Below are 23,140 nucleotides of genomic sequence, written 5' to 3'. Positions count from 1 at the left end.
GGGTGGTCAATTAAGATTAAGAATGTTAAACAATGTATTCATCTCCACTGATTGTTTATTTCAGCATATTAAAATCGCATTATGTTCGTGTAAATAACATGTAAATAATTCAAGAGGTAATTATGGAGACAACTATAATATGATGCTAGACTCAGGAGGTAGACACATCATAAAATGTATCAGCTTGGCATGTGAATATTATTTTCACTCAGTAGTCCTACCTGACTGGCTGAAAGACAGATGTTTGAAAGTAGAAGCTAACCATGTTGCTTACAGACTGCTGATTGCTGATGCAACTGTACAGTATGTCTGTTGAACAGCAAAACCATTATGTCTGGCTAAACTCTTTTTCTTTGCCAAGCAAAACAGAACTCTTAAAATGTAATGATTATTTCTCTAGAAATAGAAGGTGCTAACTTAGAAATCTCTACATTTCACATATAATGGTTTCATCAGTACCAATTTCTTAAGTCAATTATTTAGCAGCAGCACAAACAGAGGATAAGTGGGAAAAAAAACAGGAATACAGGCTAAGCCGATCACCAACAACATCCTCTCAGCAAATTGGCTCCTTACTAATTAGAAAGGTGCAAACGAAGGCTCTTTTTCCCCCTGCAAGGCCTCATGGGATCAGGTGCCGGACATAAAGTCTCCACTGTCTAACCTGTTTAACGAGTTGCAAGTAAAAAAGGAAGGAACAGCTGAAGTACATCAGCCTTCATGTTTCTGTAGCACAATTTCTATGGCCTGAAACTGACTGACGAACATGAACACAGAGCCCTCTATGTTCGATTTTTAGTGTTGTTGCATTCTTAAATCAGTCAGAATGCAATTCGTTACACATCAAATGTATGCATTGCATTCTCAGAAATTTGCATGAATGCTTCTTCTATGACCATTTTTTAAAGGTTAAAATGCTTTCTCTTAACCACGTTATTGTTCCTTGACTACTATTAGTATGCCATTCATGGGTTTATCTCTTCCCAGACACTATAAAACATTGAGTGGTCAACTCAGATCCATCAATCTCTTTCAAGCTCAATCAGTTTGGGGCGTGGCGACTGTAGCAGGCGGAGCCAGTGTGGGACCATGACTGACACGTTACATGGGAAAAGACATTCAGCTTCGGATAGAGGAGTGCAAGCCAAATTTTGCTGCATTTATATCTTCAAAGATTCAACTAAAGACATCAAAAAATGAACGGGGCATTGCGTCGCTACATGCTACAATGGATGCTTACAAACCATACAGCATTATCATGTATCCGTGCAGAAAGACAAATGTACCAGTTTATATTGTTTACTTTAGGGCTAGGGCGATACTATACCTCCCAATTCGATACTATATAAATAAATTAATAAATGATTCAATGACAAAACACATTTTAAGTCATTTGTTGCCACCTAGTGGTAAACGATACAGTCGTTATTTGAAACGTCTTTTTCAAAAAGTGGTAACTATTTTGATCACTACCATCAGTGTTTATATTTGAACTATAAACTTTTATCCCAGTAGTTCTATGGCAATTTTAACTATTGTATCCCTGAAATAATGACAATTACTCTCTCTGGATCAGTGGCAATACCAACACATATTTGAATGTTGTGATATGATTTTATCAAAGGTTTAATAGACATACGAATTGTTGTCATTTAGGAATAAGATCGCGTGGGAGTTTGACTCGAGATCACAATCTTTTGAACATTAATCATGCAGCTCTACTGTCTTATATTCTATCTCTCTCAGCATTGATATCTGACGCAAATCTTGTAGTAGCGTGAGGGCTTTTCAGTGCTTTCCTTATTTATATATTATTATTCTTGAACTGAGATGGAAATGGGTTTCGCTTTCTTTGAAGCACTTGGTAGTCTCATATTGCTTTCTCTCGTCCACAAAAAAAAAAAAAAAAAAATTAGTTACAATAGTTAGGTGAATCGATTTTTTCTCTCTGCCCTATTGTTTACTTTGACGTATCCTGTATAGATATCCTCAAATGGTTGTGGAAAAAAATGTGCCTGGTGCAGATATGTTGGAGGTGTTAATTATAAGCGACACGCTCACGTTCGCTCTAGATAGAGTTGCATGTATCATGTATAGAGTTGCCACACAGCTAAAAGTAGCCTATTTATAATATGTCGGACCTATTATTGAAAGTAGCCTACATTAGTTGTTGACTTCACAAGCACCAGTAAGAGCTGTGTTTGTGATTTCGAGTTGGGGGAGGCGTGACATGCGAAAGGGGCATTTGCAAGGTTGTTTGAAAATATGCTTTATTTGTGTAATTCCGCTAAGTGCCACTAATGTCGCAGAAACAACATAAGGGTGAATACAGGTTGAAGTTACAGTGAAGTTATTTTTCGTTCTTCATTTAGGGGTAAAACGAAGTTCGAAATACGTGAGCATCGATATACTGTTATCGAACATCTAACACCACCCACACTGCTGAGAGCGAAGGTTAGATGAATATGTAAATATGTGATGCGCGCTTTCCTCAGTAAAAAAAATAAACAACAAAAATGAGAAAACTGCAAGCATTTTTTTTATAGGAAGCATAAGAAAAGCATCTCATCATAAAAACGGGTATGTTAGCAGGAGCTCTGCAAATTAGCACTTCAGTAAAGTCATGTCACGTTTATTTATATGGCATTTTATTCAATAGATTGCTTAAAAAACAAGCAGCCTTATAGAATCAAACATAAAAACAGTGTCAGTGCCTCATTTCATCAGAAGCACAACTTCATTTTCTACTATAAAGCAGCTATCCAGTGTTCATGTTTTCACCCGACGATATCTTACCTCGAAGGACTCAACAGATGAAATGAGTCAGAGAGGAGTTACATGTGAAAGAAGGCGGAGCCTCAGCACACACCTCCTATTACGTTATCCTTACGGACCAATGGTAGTATGAAGGTGTTTTGTAGCTGGAGCAAACTTTTCCTGAGAGTTCGCTTTGGCAAGCCGTTTCGAACTCCCACAAATGAACACAAAACAAACTTCATTTTGGCCTGATTTTGTTTGGAATGACATCAAATCAGTTCGTACTTTGATTTCATTTGAAGTATATCAGGGCCTTATAAGTGACGGCACATGCAAACAGAAGCAATAAAAGATGACTAGCAGAGAGAATATGACATTGTATATGATACAGTCCAGGGATTCAAGCGTGCTGCCTTATAGAGGGCTGACAAAGAAAAACATTCAAAATCACTAGAGACAGCATGGCGCCAGGGGCTGTTGGTCAGTTTTTTGCTGGAAGCCATTAATCCCTACATCTCCAAGCTAATTACAGCCACTCAAATATCCATCCACTTCCCACTTCCCACTTCTTCTCTTACAAGCTGGGTTTGTTAATATGACATCTGTAATACCATAAATATAATACAATGCATATTATAATGCCATCTTTTCCACTGGCCCCCTCTAAAAGGTCTCACTTTGGCAGAGCCATATCGATTGGATTTGGTCTGGTCGGGCTCCAGGTAAGGATGATATGTGCAGGGATAGGGATTACTGTACTCTTTCTGCCAGAACGGCCCTGAAAGCATCTCCTGTAAGGTGACCCAGGCCCAGGGAGATGACAAATGCCCTGCAGCGTGTGCCTGTGATATAAGGAAACCTCCTCTGAGGGGTAAACAGATAAGACGTGAGGTTTTTAGAAGGAGTTTTTAGCACAGGGAGATCACCTTTATATGCCCAATTGAGGTTTCAAGCAAAAACCTGGGTAATTCCATGCCAAAATTATTAAAATTCATCTGTAGTATACAACTGAAGTTGAACACTAATATACTAAAACCGCAAAATATAGTCATATTTGCAATGCCGTTGCTGCCTATTGCATCTTTTGAGGTCCACAAAGGTAGTAAAGAAATGGTTAAAATAGTCAACATGACTACAGTGGTTCAACTTTAATGTTATGAAGTGATGAGAATACTTTTTGTGCACAAAAACAAAACAAAAGTAACTAGTTTATTCAACAATTTGAACTGTTGACATGCGCAGTTGACATCTGATGAGTGCGTGAACACAAAAGCCTATCAGAGGTGTTTATGAATCTGCTCAATAACGCTCAAAGCATCACATTTTTAAAATTGCAGTACTGTACAGTCGGTACTTTTGACAACACTAGTTTCAAGTCATTCACATTTCTTTGTACAGTATTTGTGACTAAAAAGGTCCCCAAACTGGGGTACCTTTACAGTGTAGAAATTACCATAATACACATCTTTAATAAGTATTTAGAATATTTAGGTTTGTTTAAGTAGGCAATAAGCACTAAGGTATGAGAGGCTGCTTTGCGTCATGCCTAACAACGCCCTTCAGCCATGACTTTCATGATACAGCACTAGCCTCAAATACCTTATTGCTTTTCTAAAAACTGTTACTACACAATACAAATATTAAAGCCAAAAAATAAATGTATCAATGCAACGATGAAGTAAAATCACTAAAAGCCTTCCTTCCGCCGAAAAAAAAATAGTCCCTGACCATTAACAGCAACAGAAGTTACTTTATTACGCCATTAGATGGCGCCAAAGACTGTCTTTATGACTGAGTCACTCAGTATCAAAGACTATTATAATGAAAAGACTGAATTGTTGTGAACACAGAACAAGACGCAACTGACAAATGCTTTGACTAGCGTTGTCAGTCACGGGAAAACCCCTTAACTGTTAAAAGGACAAGATCGTAGCGGACATTTAAACAGATTTTTTTTTTATGAACATAGGACTGACCTGAAGGAAAATGCTAAATCTGAATGCAGGTAATAAACTCGCTCACTCGATCTCTTTCTCACAATACTCTTCTACATAATACAGCAAGCTTCAATGAACAATAATGAGAACAAAGAGTTTACGTTGCTAAGAGTGGTTGCTAAGGGTCTTGTGTAGTGATACACAGATCCATTGGGTGAAGCGGTCATAGCTATGATTTATTGTTAATAAAACACAGCTATTGACCAATCAGAATCAAGGACAGGAACTAACCATTTTATAAATGAATTTAAAGTGTACAACACACCCTCTAGAGATTGCATATAAAATACGAATCTTAATGTAATTATGTATTTTTAGCCAATGTAATTTAGCCGAGAAAAAATATGGTGAGTCTAAATGACCAGTTTCAATGTTTCCTTGAACCAAATGCCTTGAGGAATACTAATCAAAGCTCTCTCTATCACTGATGTACCGGAGGCCTTTTGCCTTCTAATTACTGGGATTCAAGCAGTCAATAAAGCTTGTGCAGTGGGTGGAAAGACTCTGAGACACTTAAAAGGAGCATCGGCAGGATTAACCCGTCAAACTATCTTAACCACAATAATACAGGCCAAACCAAATGGGTACTTCCTTAACGAGAGATTGGCTGCCAAAGCCCTTCATCGCTCTTAAAAAAGCTGTTTTTAGGCTGGGTGTGGTGAGCAAGATAATGATAAATGCAGATTTATTGCAGCTGGTGCAGGCAATATGAGAATCCTGTGCTTCTCTGAGGGAACTGATCGATATCTCTAATGCTGGGTTAAGTTAATCTACACTGTACATTACAGTACAATGCAAAAATAGATTCACTCAAAGAACACAAGTGCATCAGAATGGAGAATTATAAGAATGCTGGATTAACCAAGTGCCACATTTGTAACTTGAGGCTCAGAGTCTCTGTTTCTGGGACTCAATGTGCTAAATTGATATACATCAAAACATTTAATAGACATGTTCCTTGATAACCCAACAGCTTATTCCTAACCCTAACCCAGTCACTAACCCCATTCATTAACTACCCCTAAAATCAGAGGAAATTATTCAAGCCCTAGTCAACCTAGATTAAGCTTTTCTTCACATGATTATCATAAAATCAACATTCAACATTAATGTACAAAATTTGTACACGTTGAAAATAGTTGGTTTTCCATCCACATATATTCATGCACATTTTAAAATTTCACATTAAATCCAGTAATGTTACCAATTTGACTGCACTGACACTATCGGATGAGAACAAAACTTGAAGTGAATTGAGCTGAATAATGAAACATAATTGTCTTATAGCTAAATCAATTTTTTTCAAAACTGATTAAGTTTGCAACATCGACACCAATATTAAACTGAACTGAATCAACATTGATCTGACTTGAGCTGAATAAGGACACTATTGTCTTGCTACAGCTGCTTTACAGCAGAATATAAATTAGTCTCATATTTGATGAAGTTTGCATCATTGATTCTGTTTATTACTGTGAAGCTGCTTTGAAACCATTTCTATTGGATAAAGCGCTATTAAAAAGAAGGTGACTTGACTTGACATAAAAAAAATACTGAATGGAAACACCAAGATGTTGATCAAATTTCCAAAATACACTTTAAAAAATATATATATATACTCTCTCTTGAGGGAGTTTTTTTTGGTAAGATGAACAAACTACGATACAGTTACATGGGCGTCGGAACCATTGTATGTGGGTGGGACAAGACCAACCCACTTTTTAAGACCAATGATATTGGACCCACTCACTTCTCTAATCACTTCTCACATCTCTAATTCAGTGCATATGTCTGTTCAATTTTCATAACACTGTCAGTCAAGTCCATTCCACTTCAGGAATGCCCTAATAAATCCATTCCACGTTTTAGCTACAGCCTTGACTTCCACGCTGTTTCCTCAAATCCATTCTGCTTGGTTCATTCAATGCCACTATTTTCACCTCAGTGTTGTTGTAATTATGCGATAATAACATTGTAAATTATTATATTCATTAAAATTATTAAACGGATGCCACTTTATTGGAACAATAAAGCCCTCTTTACTCCTACCCCTAACCGACAAACACTTTATTATTAAACACAAATTAGACACTATATTTCCACTTTTTGATTATTTTCTTTATTTTTATTAAAAATAAATTACTTTCTGATCTGATATGTGATGGGAAAAGGGAGTACAGCGAGTTCAAAACATTCTGCCATGTGCCTTACCCCTGCACTATTGCCGATATATCCAGTGTCTTCCGTAATTTTGTCCAGATGTTACTTAGTGTAAATACCATTTGCCAACAAGGCGGGCAAATAGGCACTCCAGTAATTAAAAGACACCGGAATACAGGAAATAGCATCTAGTCTAATAAAAATTTCTGGGGGAGGACCCACCAACATTTTGCTTCCAACGCCCATGCACAGTAATCAAATAAATCCTAACCGTGCATCAAAAAATACATAATGTGACTTCAAGTCATGTGACTCAATAACTTGTTCTGGCCTAAAATACCAAAACCGGTCATCAAAATGTAAAAAAAAAAAAAAAAAAAGGTTTTGTATGTGTGCTCTAAACTGCCACTAACTTATATTTCATAAAAGTGACACAATGAATTTCCCAGTGGCAATAATATCCATTTATTTTTCCTTAAAGGCGATTTTGTTGTCTAGATCTGTGTGTAATGAAAACATTACTTTATTAGGGGTTCAAGCACAAAGTGCTGAAACCCTATTGTAATTGTAAGGATTTGTATTATTATTATTATTATCATTATTATTATTCCGCCATAAAACTCTGTAAGTGATAGAGACTTGAAACTTGGCCAGATTGTAGGATTTGGGGAGAGGTTGACAAAGTATCGCCCCAATTGGACTTATGGTGGTGCTACAGCGCTAAAAACAAGAATATTGCATGTTTTCTTGTTAAAAACAATTAGAAAATACAACACAATCTGAGGTCTCAGTAAAAAAAAAAATGCAGTGATTGGACACTTGGTGGCATTATAAATTGAAAAAAACATGAAAATGTCTTTAACTACGCAACCGTTAGTCCAGTCGACTTGAAACATGCTGGCTGCGTCCGAAAAACTGGAAAATGCTTCCTTCGGAGGACACATTTTAAGGTAGGAAGGCATCAAGGCACGTCCGAATCCAATGTTAGCTTCACTTCCTGTTTCATGAGATACCTTCATCTGATCGGTTTTTCAAGGCAGCATAGATGTATCCTTAGCTGCCTTTGATATCCCACAATCCTGTGCTTCCATTCTGTGACAGTTGAGCTAGAAAAATAAAGATGGCATCCAAAGTTGCGTTTGCTGGTCAGTTTGTGAGTAAATGTACATTTTTGACCAACATTTGATGTAATTTCTAGCGAGAAATTACTACTGTAGTAATTAAATATTTGTTTAGTTCTCACCAAAGCTCGCGCTATATTGCTGTAGATCATTAAACTGTAACACTGCCTCAGAAGTCTGTCCAAAATCCGTTTCATGAGGTGCCTTCATGCACAAACACTGCCTTACAAGTCATTGTTTGATAAGGCAGCAAGTCAGCTACCTAGGTTTTCAGACGCAGCCGCAGTGTCTTGAGGCCGAAGGTTAACGGAAACTCTTTACCACTCAAACTCACTAGCCAGTGCCACCTAGTGGTAAAATTAATTTTTCAAATGCAAGTATAAATTTTTCAATTTGAGTATATTCAACTTATTTCCACAGGACTCCTGAATCCTTGCCGAGTCTAAAGATATCAAACATGCCAGGTTTCGGCTTATGGTTTGTGCAATGTTGTGATTTAGCGCTTAAAAAACTTTTGCGAATCTCTTTGAAACCACCATAGGAAATACTGAGCCATAGGTCGTTAACAACACGCTAATGTCCAAATGTCAAAAGTCGCTTATATTCATATATTTAAGTGTCTATAACTTCAAAATGAAATGAGATATTTTCACTCTGAGGACAGCTAAAAAAAAGAAAAAAAAAAGTGGTGGAGATCAGGCAATTGGTGGCGCTATAAGTGTCAAAAAAATCTTATTTTATAAGAAAAACATTTTTTTTTTCTTAGTAAATTGCCTGTATTGGTTATAAATGGTCTTGTCCATCTATGATCTAAGTGCTTACATGCTTGCTAGATAAAATATAATACCTTTTTATGTGCTTAAAGCCTTGAAGTGCTTGAACCCCGATAATTGCTGCTTGCAGCTATATTTTAAACAGTTTTCACAATAATAAAAAAATAAATCTGGTGGATTCCAATTAAAATAACTGGATTTCTTCCCCCCAAAATCACCAAACTTCACCAATACTCATCAAATACCCTGTACATATTATAATAGGTAAATGCAAAACATTTTGTGTGCATTTAATTGCACGGTTAATCATTTGTAAGACACGATGTAGTGTAATTTATTTAGTGTTTTACACTGAATGATCTTTTCACAGCCAAGCACAATTCCAGTGTCTGTCCAGACATTTATAGGGCCATAAATGCAATGCACAGAGGCGTGCTTTACTAACTCTACAACAGCAGATGGATGCAGTGAGGGACTTTCCAAACCAATGGACACAGAACACATGAAGCAAACACCGGCCAATTAGTCTAAATCATTCGGTTTCAGGTTCAAGTTAAGGTTGCATATGAGTTTGTGGTTTAGATAGCTTGAGAGACCATGACACCTACAGAGAGACATGCAGAAAAACTTTTTGCTGACATTCTGATAGCTCTATATTGAGACTGGGATCTGTAAATGCTTTCATGAATTCTTCCAAAGGGAATAGCTCTGTTTTCATGAAAACTAAAAAACAGTTTCTTTACAAAACTCTTGAAGATTGCAAAGCGTCTGCTTGAATATTGAGGTGTAAACAGAACAATACAACAAATATGATTGAATTGGATATGTAAGAAGAATCTCATTTCCATAAGCGAGGCCTTTTGTTTACCGCACGCCACATATTTTTCTGCATCTTTTGAGAAGAAAATTAATTAAATTCTACCAGGAACGGTTGTGTATTAACATTTAAATTGCGGACGGCTGTTTTCCTTGCACAGAGTTTGCTTGTGGATAGTGGCATCAAAAATCTCATAATGAGTATTGTGTTTCCTACATGAACGGATGGTGTTTTTTCCGAGGCGAATTGAAGACAATCAGGTGCATCAATGTTTTCCCTTTTTGTGAGGCCCCTGGTGCTGCATCAGGGATGCAAATTGTTTTTCCCCCTCCCGCACCTGTAACTCGTTTACGCAATTCACTGTAATGGAGCCCAAATGCTTTATAATGGGAGTCTGAGACGGCGGAAAGCGATAGCGGGCCGAGACGATGCAGCCGCAGTCACAGGGCGGTAGGGTTACAGAATGACCCAAATCACTGGCCAATCAATCTGTCAGTATCTCTCACCTACCACAAACACATCCTCCGCCTCCATTCTCTCTCTCTCTCTCTCTCTCTCTCAAACATCGGCTTGTATCCTGCTGTCGGCGAAGATTTGACCGGTGTGTATCTGCCATCATTATTACCTGCGTTATGATGTGAGCTTATAGTATCCTTCCTGCTGCTGTTTTCCAATCTCCTCCACTGTCTATGTTTTCATAACCACTCGTTCATCACTACAGTAAAGTAATTTCTTTCCTTTGCTGCTTTTGTACTAGAAAACCATGTTGCTGGTCCAAGGTGATTTAACAGGGATACACATTCCCGTTTACACCTGGTGTTTTAATCTGTCTCTTTTGTCCACTTTTGTCCTGATTTCTTCCAGGGGAGAGTCTATGGAAGGGTAAATGTATGTTTTTTTTTTTTTTTTGCGATTTTTCAGATTTATTTTTTGAGAGAACATTGCTTTTTCATCTTTAAACCAAATTTCATCCGACAAGTTTAAATCCTGTCTGGCTAGTGCGCTCCCCATAATGTTTAAATATTAGGTCAATAGTCAGAGAATAGGTGGTCTTTTGTGGCTGTTCGAATGCATTCCTCCACATGAGCGTCTCGTCTACACTGGTCGAATGTGTTTTTGACTACCTCTGGAAGTGGTCGAAAGTGGACAAGCTCAAAACATTTTACATCTGTATTTAGCATCATCCAATCGACCAAAATGCATCTTAACCGATTGAAACCAGGTCTGCCAGCTGGAAAGCTGCTGATCAACCAGCTTCGACTATTTCCAGCCTGGATTTAGAATTTTATGAAAAATAACTGTCATATTCACACCGCCACAACAGACCTGGACAAACTTTGAGTCAGAATGTCTTTACGTGTCATTTTTCGCCTGAAAAGAGGGCGTACAAAATGAAAGGTTGTAGGTGAAGCCGTGGTTGCTGCGACGGGAAAGACTGCAGTTGAGCTGGACAAACTAGAAAGAGTTTCTAGTTTCGTTAGAAAGATCAAATACTCCAGCTTCCATATTTGTTCACTGTTTATGATGAAATTCGGTTGCAGTGACGGTAATTTCTTAATTTATGTCAGGAGTGCAAAATAATCATTTGATAACTCATGATATTTTCAAAACACATTCGTATTCAGTCCCGTCTGCTGTATTTGTGTTCACACAGCTGCACTGAACAGCATCCGTTAGGGCTTTTAGTCCAAAAATGCACATACTTGGAGAAATATTGATATATTTACACAAGCTAGTTAAATATTAATTACAAAGAATAATCATTTCTATTCATTGTCCACTGATTTATGCATTTCACTTCCCAGAGAAACGCATGAAACATGAAACTAATAAACACACGATTATAGTATATGATTTGTATGTGATTTTCATGAAGTTTGGGGTATTTTCATATCAATAAAGGATGTTTATATTAGAGTACGTCAGAGTTTGTTGGCGTTTGTTGGAAAATCATATTACACCGCTCAGACATTCAAAGACCCGACAAATGCCGATTGAACATGTTCAGTCAGGTGAAAACAAACCCCGACCAATGCCAACAAACACCGACATGGATAACACACTGATCCAACGTTTGTCTGTGCGGTGTGAACTGACATATACTTTGCAACAGAACTTACTGAGCAAACAAAGCAATGCTGCATTCTAGGCTAAATGTGTTCATTGTATGTCTGAACATATGATGGTATTTTTACCCGCTGAGAACTCGTGAAGAGCTTAAAAATGTGTAAAAGAGTCAAAACAATGGTAGAAATTCCTCCATTACACACATAAACAAAGATCTGCTGCAAGAAGACGGCATTCCCGATGCCTGTACCGAACTGTAAAGGGCAACATCGCGACTATGACAAGAAAAAACAGGTATGCTTAAGCATTCTGTTGCATCATGTGACATCACAACCTGTTTTTGGTTCATTAAAGGGATAGTTCACCCAAGAATGAAAATTTGATATTTATCTGCTTACCCCAGGGCATCCAAGATGTAGGATACTTTGTTTCTTCAGTAGAACACAAATTATGATTTTGTCAGCTAATGGGAATGCATGTGAATGGGAATTCCATCTATAAGAGTCACAAAAAAAAAAAAAAAAATCCAAATTAAACCCTGCGGCTCATGACGACACATTGATGTCCTAAGACAGGAAACGATCGGTTTGTGCATTAAAATTAACAGTATTTATATCATTTTTTATCTCTAAAACACCACTATGTCCAACTGTGTTCAGTATCCGGTTAATAAGGTCAAAAAACGCATTCTGATGACGGAAGTGATCTCTTGCGCTTTGTTTCAATGAGTGCTAGACTCATCACTTCCGTTGTCAGAGCGCGATCAGACCTCCCTAACCGGATGCGGAGGGCAGCTGGACATTGTGGTATATTAGGACATAGTGGTATTTTAGAGGTTAAATACTGTTCGTTTCGTGTCTTAGGACATCAATGTGTCGTCACGAGCCGCAGGGTTTAATTTGGATTTGTCTGTCGTGTTTTTTACTCTTATAGATGGAGTTCCCATTGACATGCATTATACAGCTGACAGATCTCAACGGTTGGAGTTCAAAATCATCATTTGTGTTCTACTGAAGAAACAAAGTCACCTACATCTTGGATGCCCTGGGGGTAAGCAGATAAACATCAAATTTTCATTCTTGGGTGAACTATCCCTTTAATATGACTTTGGTCCACGTTGCATTCATATTTCAGTCAAACCGCACTAGATTTCGTTTGGAAGAGGACAGAGATCAATCTTTTCAGGGTTCTCGGTCTGCTTGTTTGGTGCACACCAGGGTTCGAATGGCAGCATTCACACTTATTCAAATGAACTGCACTAACAGAGCAATCACATCAGAGTTCGCTTTAATCTAACTAAACCTGCCAAGTGTGAACACACCCTAAGTGGCTAGAATAAGCTGTAAAGCAGACCAGACTTCATGCCAATAGTTTGGGCTGTGAAAAATCAGCTACAAATCTGGTTTTAGCTGCATCATTAATTCTCCTCAAAGCAGCTTTGTTGGAAAGATATGACATGTTCAGCTCTGGACATCTGACTGACAATGTATTCTGCAATGTCAGTGTTCAAACTATAAATTCTCAACAATCAATGCTGGATTGCTGCTTGTGATGGATTTTTTCTGTTGTGGGAGCAGTAATCTTTCTCTCAGTCTCCCCGAGCACACACCTGTCACTCAGTCATTGACCTCTGACCTCTAAAGGGGCTGACATCGGTGATACGACACAGCCTGTTTGTTTAGCTCCTACCAACAGAGGCTCCGAGGTGATGCCCTAATATAGTGTGCGTATGTGTGGTTTGACGGGCACACATGCATGAGTGTGTGCGTGTGCATATTCTCCGGTTATTTGAGAATTGCAATCGAACCCCATCTAAACAGCACTTTCTGTTCACTGTTGTTGGAGAGGTGCTGATGGATTCCTAGTGATCTTTTTCCCTTATCCTGTGAAGTGATGACAATCTGAGTGCGGGTCTAACTCTTTGACCTTTCCTCTCTCCGCTCACCCAGCTACATGTCTGAGAGTGCCACCTAACAAATCGCAGAGACACGAAACGGCACAAGAGCTCTCAGGGCGACATGTCTGAACATGCGCATATACACCTTCATAGAGGACGTCAGAGTGTTTGCAGAGTATTCCTGTGAGGGCTGAACCGACTCCTTCACTGGCCCTGCCTTGAGCAACTCGCCTCTGCTCTAATTACTTTATTGATCCAATCAGAGCGCATACTGGTCCCCGACTCATTTGAAACACCATGTCTCCACATTTCCCTCTTCAGTCAAATATATTCAGAGGTCATCTGAGAATTATGAGACGTGATAGCAAACAGGTGCTGTGTAATTGTTGGACGTGAATTGTCATTTTGATAAAAATACATTACTATATTTTATATGTATATGTGTGTGTATAATATATATATATATATATATATATATATATATATATTATACACACACACTGGGTACGGAAAGTATTCAGACCCCCTTAAATTTTTCACTCTCTTTGTTATATTGCAGCCATTTGCTAAAATCATTTAAGTTCATTTTTTTCCTCATTAATGTACACACAGCACCCCATATTGACAGAAAAACACAGAATTGTTGACATTTTTGCAGATATATTAAAAAAGAAAAACTGAAATATCACATGATCCCAAGTATTCAGACCTTTGCTCAGTATTTAGTAGAAGCACCCTTTTGATCTAATACAGCCATGAGTCTTTTTGGGAAAGATGCAACAAGATTTTCACACCTGGATTTGGGGATCCTCTGCCATTCCTCCTTGCAGATCCTCTCCAGTTCTGTCAGGTTGGATGGTAAACGTTGGTGGACAGCCATTTTTAGGTCTCTCCAGAGATGCTCAATTGGGTTTAAGTCAGGGCTCTGGCTGGGCCATTCAAGAACAGTCACGGAGTTGTTGTGAAGCCACTCCTTCGTTATTTTAGCTGTGAGCTTAGGGTCATTGTCTTGTTGGAAGGTAAACCTTCGGCCCAGTCTGAGGTCCTGAGCACTCTGGAGAAGGTTTTCGTCCAGGATATCCCTGTACTTGGCCGCATTCATCTTTCCCTCGATTGCAACCAGTCGTCCTGTCCCTGCAGCTGAAAAACACCCCCACAGCATGATGCTGCCACCACCATGCTTCACTGTTGGGACTGTATTGGACAGGTGATGAGCAGTGCCTGGATTTCTCCACACATACCGCTTAGAATTAAGGCAAAAAAGTTCTATCTTGGTCTCATCAGACCAGAGAATCTTATTTCTCACCATCTTGGCAAACTCCATGCGGGCTTTCATGTGTATTGCACTGAGGAGAGGCTTCCATCGGGCCACTCTGCCATAAAGCCCTGACTGGTGGAGGGCTGCAGTGATGGTTGACTTTCTACAACTTTCTCCCATCTCCCGACTGCATCTCTGGAGCTCAGCCACAGTGATCTTTGGGTTCTTCTTTACCTCTCTCATCAATGCTCTTCTCCCCCGATAGCTCAGTTTGGCCGGACGGCCAGCTCTAGGAAGGGTTCTGGTCGTCCCAAATGTCTTCAATTTAAGGATTATGGAGGCCACTGTGCTCTTAGGAACCTTAAGTGCAGCAGAAATTCTGTCTCTGAGATCTTCAGGCAGTTCCTTTGACCTCATGATTCTCATTTGCTCTGACATGCACTGTGAGCTGTAAGGTCTTATATAGACAGATGTATGGCTTTCCTTATCAAGTCCAATCAGTATAATCAAACAAAGCTGGACTCAAATGAAGGTGTAGAACCATATCAAGGATGATCAGAAGAAATGGACAGCACCTGAGTTAAATATATGAGTGTCACAGCAAAGGGTCTGAATACTTAGAACCATGTGATATTTCAGTTTTTCTTTTTTAATAAATCTGCAAAAATGTCAACAATTCTGTGTTTTTCTGTCAATATGGGGTGGTGTGTGTACATTAATGAGGAAAAAATTAACTTTAATGATTTTAGCAAATGGCTGCAATATAACAGAGTGAAAAATTTAAGGAGGTCTGAATACTTTCTGTACCCACTGTATATATTTTTGTTCTTTTAAAATAATAATCCCAAAGTTAATCTCACAGTACTTTTTGTTAGTAAATGGTAATAGTCTTTGATGTATTAATAAAAAATATGCCCCTCCAGCACTGAATTGATAATTAGCCAAGGAACACATAAACGTGTTATGACTGTATCAAAGACTATAATACAGATGACCGAATGGCTGTGCTCACTTTCCTTTCAAAGCATTCAGTTTGGTAATCAGTACTCATTAAAGCGAAAAGAAAACAGTAATCAATACTCTTCTCTGCATTTGGGATTTCAAGTGTTGCCTCCTGCCCAGGTAAAAGTCTTTAACCACAGCACACCACATTTATCCAACCTCAACCGCTTTCATCACATTTCTCCACAACACATTTCTGTTTCTGTATTACTGACAGCATACATGATACCACCTGATGTCTGCATGTGGTCTGTGAAAGCTTGTCATATCTGATATGCATTCTGAAAAACAGTCAGTGTGTTTCAGTTACATACATCCGAAAATACCAGTGGGAATATTTGTATCTAACATTTGCCTGAGTAGACAGTTTAGGCTCAACAGACGGTTTACAGAATTAAGAATCTTCAAAATCTCCAGAGAAAATCTGATTTAAGCAATAATTGTTTAACCTTTCAGACCGTCCATGGGCTTGTTAAAGGGATGGTTCACCCAAAAAAAGAAAATTCTGTTATTAATTACTCGCCCTCATGTCGTTTCACACCTGTAAGACCTTTGTTCTTCTTCAGAACACAAATTAAGATATTTTTGATAAAATCCGATGGCTCAGTGAGGCCTCCATTGACAGCATGCCCAGAAAGCAAAAAAAACCAAAATAACGATTTTATTCAACAATATCTAGTGATGGGCGATTTCAAAACACTACTTCATGAAGCTTCGAAGCTTTCCGAATTTGTTTTTCGAATCAGTGGTTCAGAGCGTGTATCAAACTGCCAAAGTCACGTGATTTCAGTAAATGAGGCTTTGTTACATCATAAGTGTTTCAATATTTCAATGTTTCACCACTGGGGAGCATGTTTGGCAGTTTGATACACGCTCTGAACCACTGATTCGAAACAAAAGATTCATAAAGATTCGAAGCTTCATGAAGCAGTGTTTTGAAATCGCCAATCACTAGATATTGTCAAAGTTATTTTGTTTTTTTGGCACACAAAAAGTATTCTCGTCGCTTTATAATATTAAGGTTGAACCACATGAACGGTTTTAAACATGTCTTTAGTAGATTTCTGGGCACTGAAAGTGTTAATCACCTCACTGAGCCATCGGATTTTATCAAAAATATCTTAATTTGTGTTCTGAAGATGAACGGGTGTGGAACAACATGAGGGTGAGTAATTAATGACAGAATTTTCATTTTTGGGTGAACTAACCCTTTAAATGAGGAATATTGTGACGTGTTTGTTCCCGGAAGAAAACTCAAGACTAAAGTGGAGGCGTTTCAGGGAGTTCAGAAACATAATAGGTCCTCTTTAAGGTAAAGTTTTGGCAACCAGCTGCCTTTTTTAAAAATAAATTTAAAAGATTTTTTTTAAAATTATTTTTACAGTGAAGGTTTGACTCAAAGCTTAGAAGTGTTTATTGAAGAATCTTTTAAAAGCTTTTGGAGAAAATGAATGGGAAAAATATCAAGGCTGCTGAAAAAGTGGGCAGTCACTGTTGCAGTCTATTTATGAACTGAGACAATTGTCTGGCTGCAAATGATGAAAGCCACAGAAAGACTTTGTTCCATCTGTCCTAGAATTCATTTCGTCTGACCCAAGGAAACGCGTGAGATATCTCTCTCCCCACAGCGTCAAAACACAAGCCTTACGCACTGAGTATTTCCAGCTCATCAGCAGCGCTTCACTGTAGCGATGGCAATGTTCGGGTTTGACAGGTGGAATTGCCGTCTCTCTCTCCATCCTCTCGTTCTCACTCGCTCTCCTTCAAAGTGATAAAGTGACAGCTCCATTTGAAGGGGTCTGCTCTGACAGGATGGCGACTGGTGCCGAGCTGACTGCTTGTCTGGGACGACTCACACCTGTTTCATCTGTGAGACTGCTGCATCCCTGGTAGCGTGACAATGGCACACCTGCACACGGGCAATTTCAACACTGCCACATACTCTGGAGGGCTGAGTTGACGTCAAATCGGTAGATTCAGTGACATCTTAAAAATCTACCACTTATTTTGTTTTTGCATTCAAACTGTGGTAAATGTCATTCCATCATACACAAAACATGGCCAAAGTATGTGGACAGTCAAACACCACATCCATATGTGCTTGTTGAAGATAAAATGGACCATAGCTCCAGGGATTTACTCTCATTCAGACACCAAAGTATCTGTATTGTTGTTGGGTGTTGGGGTTCAGGTCTGGGCTTTTTCCACATTTTACTCTGTAAGCCATTTTACTGGTGGCATCCTATGATAGTGCCCAAATATGGAAGCTTGTTTCTGCCTCTAAATAAAAAGGGTAATTTGAGTTTTTATCTCAGAATTCTTACTTTTTTCTCAGAATTGCCAGATTTAAACTCATAATTGTGAGAAAAAAGTCAGAATTCTTTCGCAATTCTGCAAAAAAAAAAAAAAAAAAAAAGTCAGAATTGTGTTTCTAGCAATTTTGACTTTATAACTCACAATTCTGACTTTTTTTTTCACAGCATTGCGATACAAACTCGCAATTGCAAGTGATAAAGTCAGAATTGCATGATATAAAGTCGCAATTGCATCTTATAATCAGAATTGTGAGATATAAACTTGCAATTCTGAGATTTACACATAATTGTGAGTTATAAAGTCAGAATTGTGTGATATAAAGTCAGAATGGCGATCACAATTCTGACTTTATAACTTACAATTCTGAATTTATAACTTAAATTCTGTCTTTATATCATGCAATTCTGACTTTATAACTTACAATTCTGACTTTATAACTCACAATTGTGAGTTTATATCATGCAATTCAGAGAAAAAAGTCAGAATTCTGAGATAAAAACTCGTAATTAGCTTTTTTTATTTTTATTCCATGGTGGACGCAAAAACTTAACCTCTAACTTGACGCATGACGTAAAAGCGAACGTGGAAGCGCAGAAGATAGAGCAAAACAAAACACCGGTGACGAATTAAAGGCTAAAATGAGAATTTTTAAAGATAAATTTTGGAGGATTTCGATATAAGAGAAGAGGAGCTTGAGTTTATTGCCCAGACCTACTTGTTTGAACCGTGAGAGGCATCTGAGCTTATGATACTCCTACATCCAACGTCATATTTTGCTTCAAAAGCTGCTCTTTTTTCTGCTCTTTCTATGGTATCTGCAAATAGTGGTCATACAACTCGAACGAATTTCAGTGGCATCAAGGCTCCGAACCATCCGATTAGTTTTAGTAATCATACTAAACAGAATGTTTGAATAATTAAATAAATGTGTATTTCACAGCTTTTAACATATTTAAACTCATACATGTTTACTTTGACAGCCCTAATATACAGTAGAAAGAGAGTAATAATAAACATGCCCTTCATGTCAAGAGGTTTTTGACCCCTGCTTTATACAAAGAGATAAATAGCAATTTAGTCCTATTACTGTAATTTGTAAAGTGAACACCTCTGCAAACACTGTATCATGGTAGTTACAGACACACAGATGCCCGTGGGATTTGGCGGGGCACTTCCGTCTCCCATTGGTGACCTCTATTCTCAATTACAGAGAGATTACCCAGCAGCCCCTGCCATGACTTGTCAGCCTCTATAAATTTAGAGGCGGCACAATTACGCTCACTCCTGCCTGCTAACGCCATTAAACACTGCCTGCTCCTATACACACAGGAGGGAGTCGAGAGTTAATACAGACGTCGACGGGCGTGGAGAGACAGACAGAGAGAGAGAGATACAGATGGAGCTTTGCTCACACTGCTGCTCAAGAACAACCAATTTGTTCTCCTACATCTGACAATATCATCACTCTCCTGAAGTAAAACACTCCTGGGTTCGTGTCTTATTGTTAGATAATTGATATATTACCATTAACGTGTCTATTACATATCTCATATATATTTTAAAAAAAGGCAATCATAACTGACCTTTTCACCTTTTGCTTTGTCAATAAATGTTCCTGGTGTTATTGTGCACGATTTATCAGCGCATGTTATTCTGAAGAAAAAAATGTTTGTTTTCATAATCTTTCATCAAAATTTAATAACTTTCTCCTCCCTGAAATGGCTTTTCTATTCTGCTGATGTAACCAAGGGAAAAATAATATTAAAGGGATAGTTCACCCAAAAATGAAAATTTGATGTTTATCTGCTTACCCCCAGCGCATCCAAGATGTAGGTGACTTTTTTTCTTCAGTAGAACACAAATGATGATTTTTAACTGCAACTGTTTCCGTCTGTCAGTCAAATAATGGGAGTGCATGGGAACTCGAACAATAAAAGTCGAAAAAACTTGCATAGACAAATCCAAATTAAACCCTGTGGCTCATGACGACAAATTGATGTCCTAAGACACGAAACGATCGGTTTGTGTGAGAAACCGAAACAGTATTTATATCATTTTTTTTACCTCTAAAACACCACTATGTCCAACTCCGTTCAGCACTCGGTTAGTGATGTCTGATCGCGTTCTGACAATGGCAGTGATGTCTAGCACTCATTGAAGTATATGCGCGAGACATCACTGTCAGAGTGCAATCAGACCTCACTAAGCGAATGCTGAACGCATTCGAGCCACTGATTCAAAACAAAAGATTCGGAAAGCTTCGAAGCTTCATGAAGCAGTGTTTTGAAATCACCCATCACTAGATATTGTTGAATAAATTCGTTATTTAGTTTTTTTTTTGACGCACAAAAAGTATCCTGATCACTTCATAACATTAAGTTTAAACCACTGTAGCCACATGAACTGTTTTAAATATGTCTTTAGTAGCTTTCTGGACACTGAAAGTGTTAATCATCATGCTGGCAATGGAGGCCTCACTGAGCCATCGGATTTTATCAAAAATGTTTTAATTTGTGTTCCATAAATGAATGAAGGTCTTAAGCGATTGGAATGACATTAGGGTGAGTAATTAATGATAGAGTTCACACAAAAATGAAGATTTGGTAACAGAGGTAATATGAGACTGACAGGAAAGGGTGGAGTCAAAGATTACACCTACATTTTTAACAGTACTGGATGTTTTGATGCGAGAACCAGCAATTTCAGTTTTGTCCATGTTAAGTTTCAGAAAATTTAATTAAGCCAATCTTTTATGTCTTTCACACAAGCAGAAATTTGTTCTGTTTGGGGAGGTAGAGCAGGTGTGCAGATAGAGTATAATTGAATGTCATCAGCATAAAAGTGATAGTTAAGACCATGACGTTGTAAAATCTGACCAAGTGGTATTATGCAAATTATGAATAATAAAGGCCCGAGAACGGATCCCTGGGGATCACCTCGCTTCAGGGGGACAGTAGGTGATCGAAAATCCTTAACTGAGAGCCATCAAGCCATCCTAGGTGTACATGACTTTCTTCTTTCAGACAAACACAATCAGAGTTACGTTAAAAATACCCTAGCTCTTCCAAGCTTTATAATGGGAGCGAAGCCCAAAAAAGTGCATCCATTGATCATAAAACGTACCCCACGTGGCTCCGGGGGCTTAATAAAGGCCTTCTGAAAAAGAATCGATGTTTTTGTGGAAGACAAATATCCATATTTTAAACTAAAATAAAGTAAGATTTTAAAAGTAAAATAACAAGCTTCAGACGCGAAAGCCATAAGCATTTGACTTCCAAGCGTCAACTTCCAAGACATAATATACAATGACATGAAATATTCAAAAAGCTTATGCTGTATGTCCTACGCCTTCCCTATTCTACTTTAAAAAAAAAAAAAAGAAACTGGTACCGCATTCGTTCCGTAAGTAAAATAGGGAAGGTGTAGAACATACAGCGTAAGCTTTTTGAAGAATGCAGAAAGCGGAAGCACGTGCAAGACGATAATTTTTGTTTATAAAGCATATACGGTTGTATTTTTTTTTCGAAAATGACCGATCGTTTCGCTAGATAAGACCCTTATTCCTCATCTGGTATCGTTTAAAGCCCTTTGAAGCTGCACTGAAACTGTAATTTTGACCTTCAACTGTTTTGAGGCCATTGAAGTCCACTATAAGAAGAATAATCCAGGAATGTTTTCATCAAAAACCTTAATTTCTTTTCAATTGAATAAAGAAAGACATGAACATCTTAGATGACATGGAGGTGAGTAAATTATCAGGAAAATTTTATTTAGAAGTGAACTAATCCTTTAATGTGTATTTTAGCTCAGCTGGAATGTTGAATTGACCAGAACTATACACTTTATGAGTCACATTAAGAAAGCCAAATGCATGTTGTTTCATGTTGACTATGTATAAAACATGATGACGCAGTGCAAACTGGCTCTATAGACGCTTCTCTAAGATGCTAATCTCAGCATAGTGATGTAGTATGAGGTGTCATCCATGTCTTTTTTCATCACTGATTGCTCCATAAACATATCTGCAGTAAAATGCCATCTAATTAACCTCACAGCTGAGCGACTGGACCTCTTAAAGTCCTCATCTCAGTCCGACCGCTGAGTAAAAGCTGACAAAACAGCAGTCGAAGTGAAGTGAGTCAGCCTCGGCTTGAGCGTGCGGCAGAATACTAGAGGATCATTCATCTCTCCCTTCCTTTGGCTGTGCATCAGTGTTCATAATGAGAACGCCCAGGCTCTGATTTTACAAGGACTGAAGAGAATGAGTCAGGCTTTCTGAAACAAAAACTGATAGTGAGTAGAAAGAACGAGGAGTTGTAAAATTTGTATACTACAGGGTAATGCCTCTCATTGAAGGAAATGTCAAGACATTTACAGGGCTCATTGCTAAGGAGTTTTCTGCTGTAGAGCAGATTTTTTACTTGCCCCGCCAACATTTTCACTGACCTACACCACGAAATGATACACTGCTGGTAAATAAAATGGATCATTATTACAATGTACTGTTTCATGTGTCATAAAAGGTTCGTTTTACTCTGCACAAAATACTTTTTTAAAGTTTAAACGAAACTTTTTTAAATGGCAAATGAGAGTTGCATCAACTGGCTCAAAGTCCATTATACTGGCCCATCGGACCATCTTTACGGTTTATCACTCAATTATCTGGTTTAATTACACATAAACGCATTACTTGCACACAGCAGCATGGCAATTTAAAGTATTAATTAAAACAAACAAAAAAAAAAATTACAAGTTTGTCATTTAATTGGTCTAAAGCTGTATAACTTTATTAACTACAAAATGGATGTTGTAAGACAATTGATAGATATTCTCCCATTAAAATGAAAAGCTGAAAAATAAGTTTATTTTTGTTGATTTCATTTTCTCATTAGAATTAATGACAGTCACTCATTTTGAAAGATTTGCTTTACAATAGTTCATTTGATTTACACTTAATTCTAAGCATTTATTACAT

General features: G+C 38.0%; 1 protein-coding gene across 3 annotated transcripts in view; it reads right to left on the bottom strand.

The window, feature by feature from the left end:
* Window positions 1-23,140, bottom strand: part of fars2 (phenylalanyl-tRNA synthetase 2, mitochondrial) — a 181,481-nt gene that overhangs the window by 36,123 nt on the left and 122,218 nt on the right. The gene's annotated exons all lie outside the window — the stretch shown is intronic.

Source organism: Chanodichthys erythropterus, chromosome 23, assembly GCF_024489055.1.
Source record: "Chanodichthys erythropterus isolate Z2021 chromosome 23, ASM2448905v1, whole genome shotgun sequence".
NCBI classification, from domain to species: domain Eukaryota; kingdom Metazoa; phylum Chordata; class Actinopteri; order Cypriniformes; family Xenocyprididae; genus Chanodichthys; species Chanodichthys erythropterus.
Note: the sequence above shows the minus strand (reverse complement) of the source record. Positions and strands in the feature narration are given on the sequence as shown.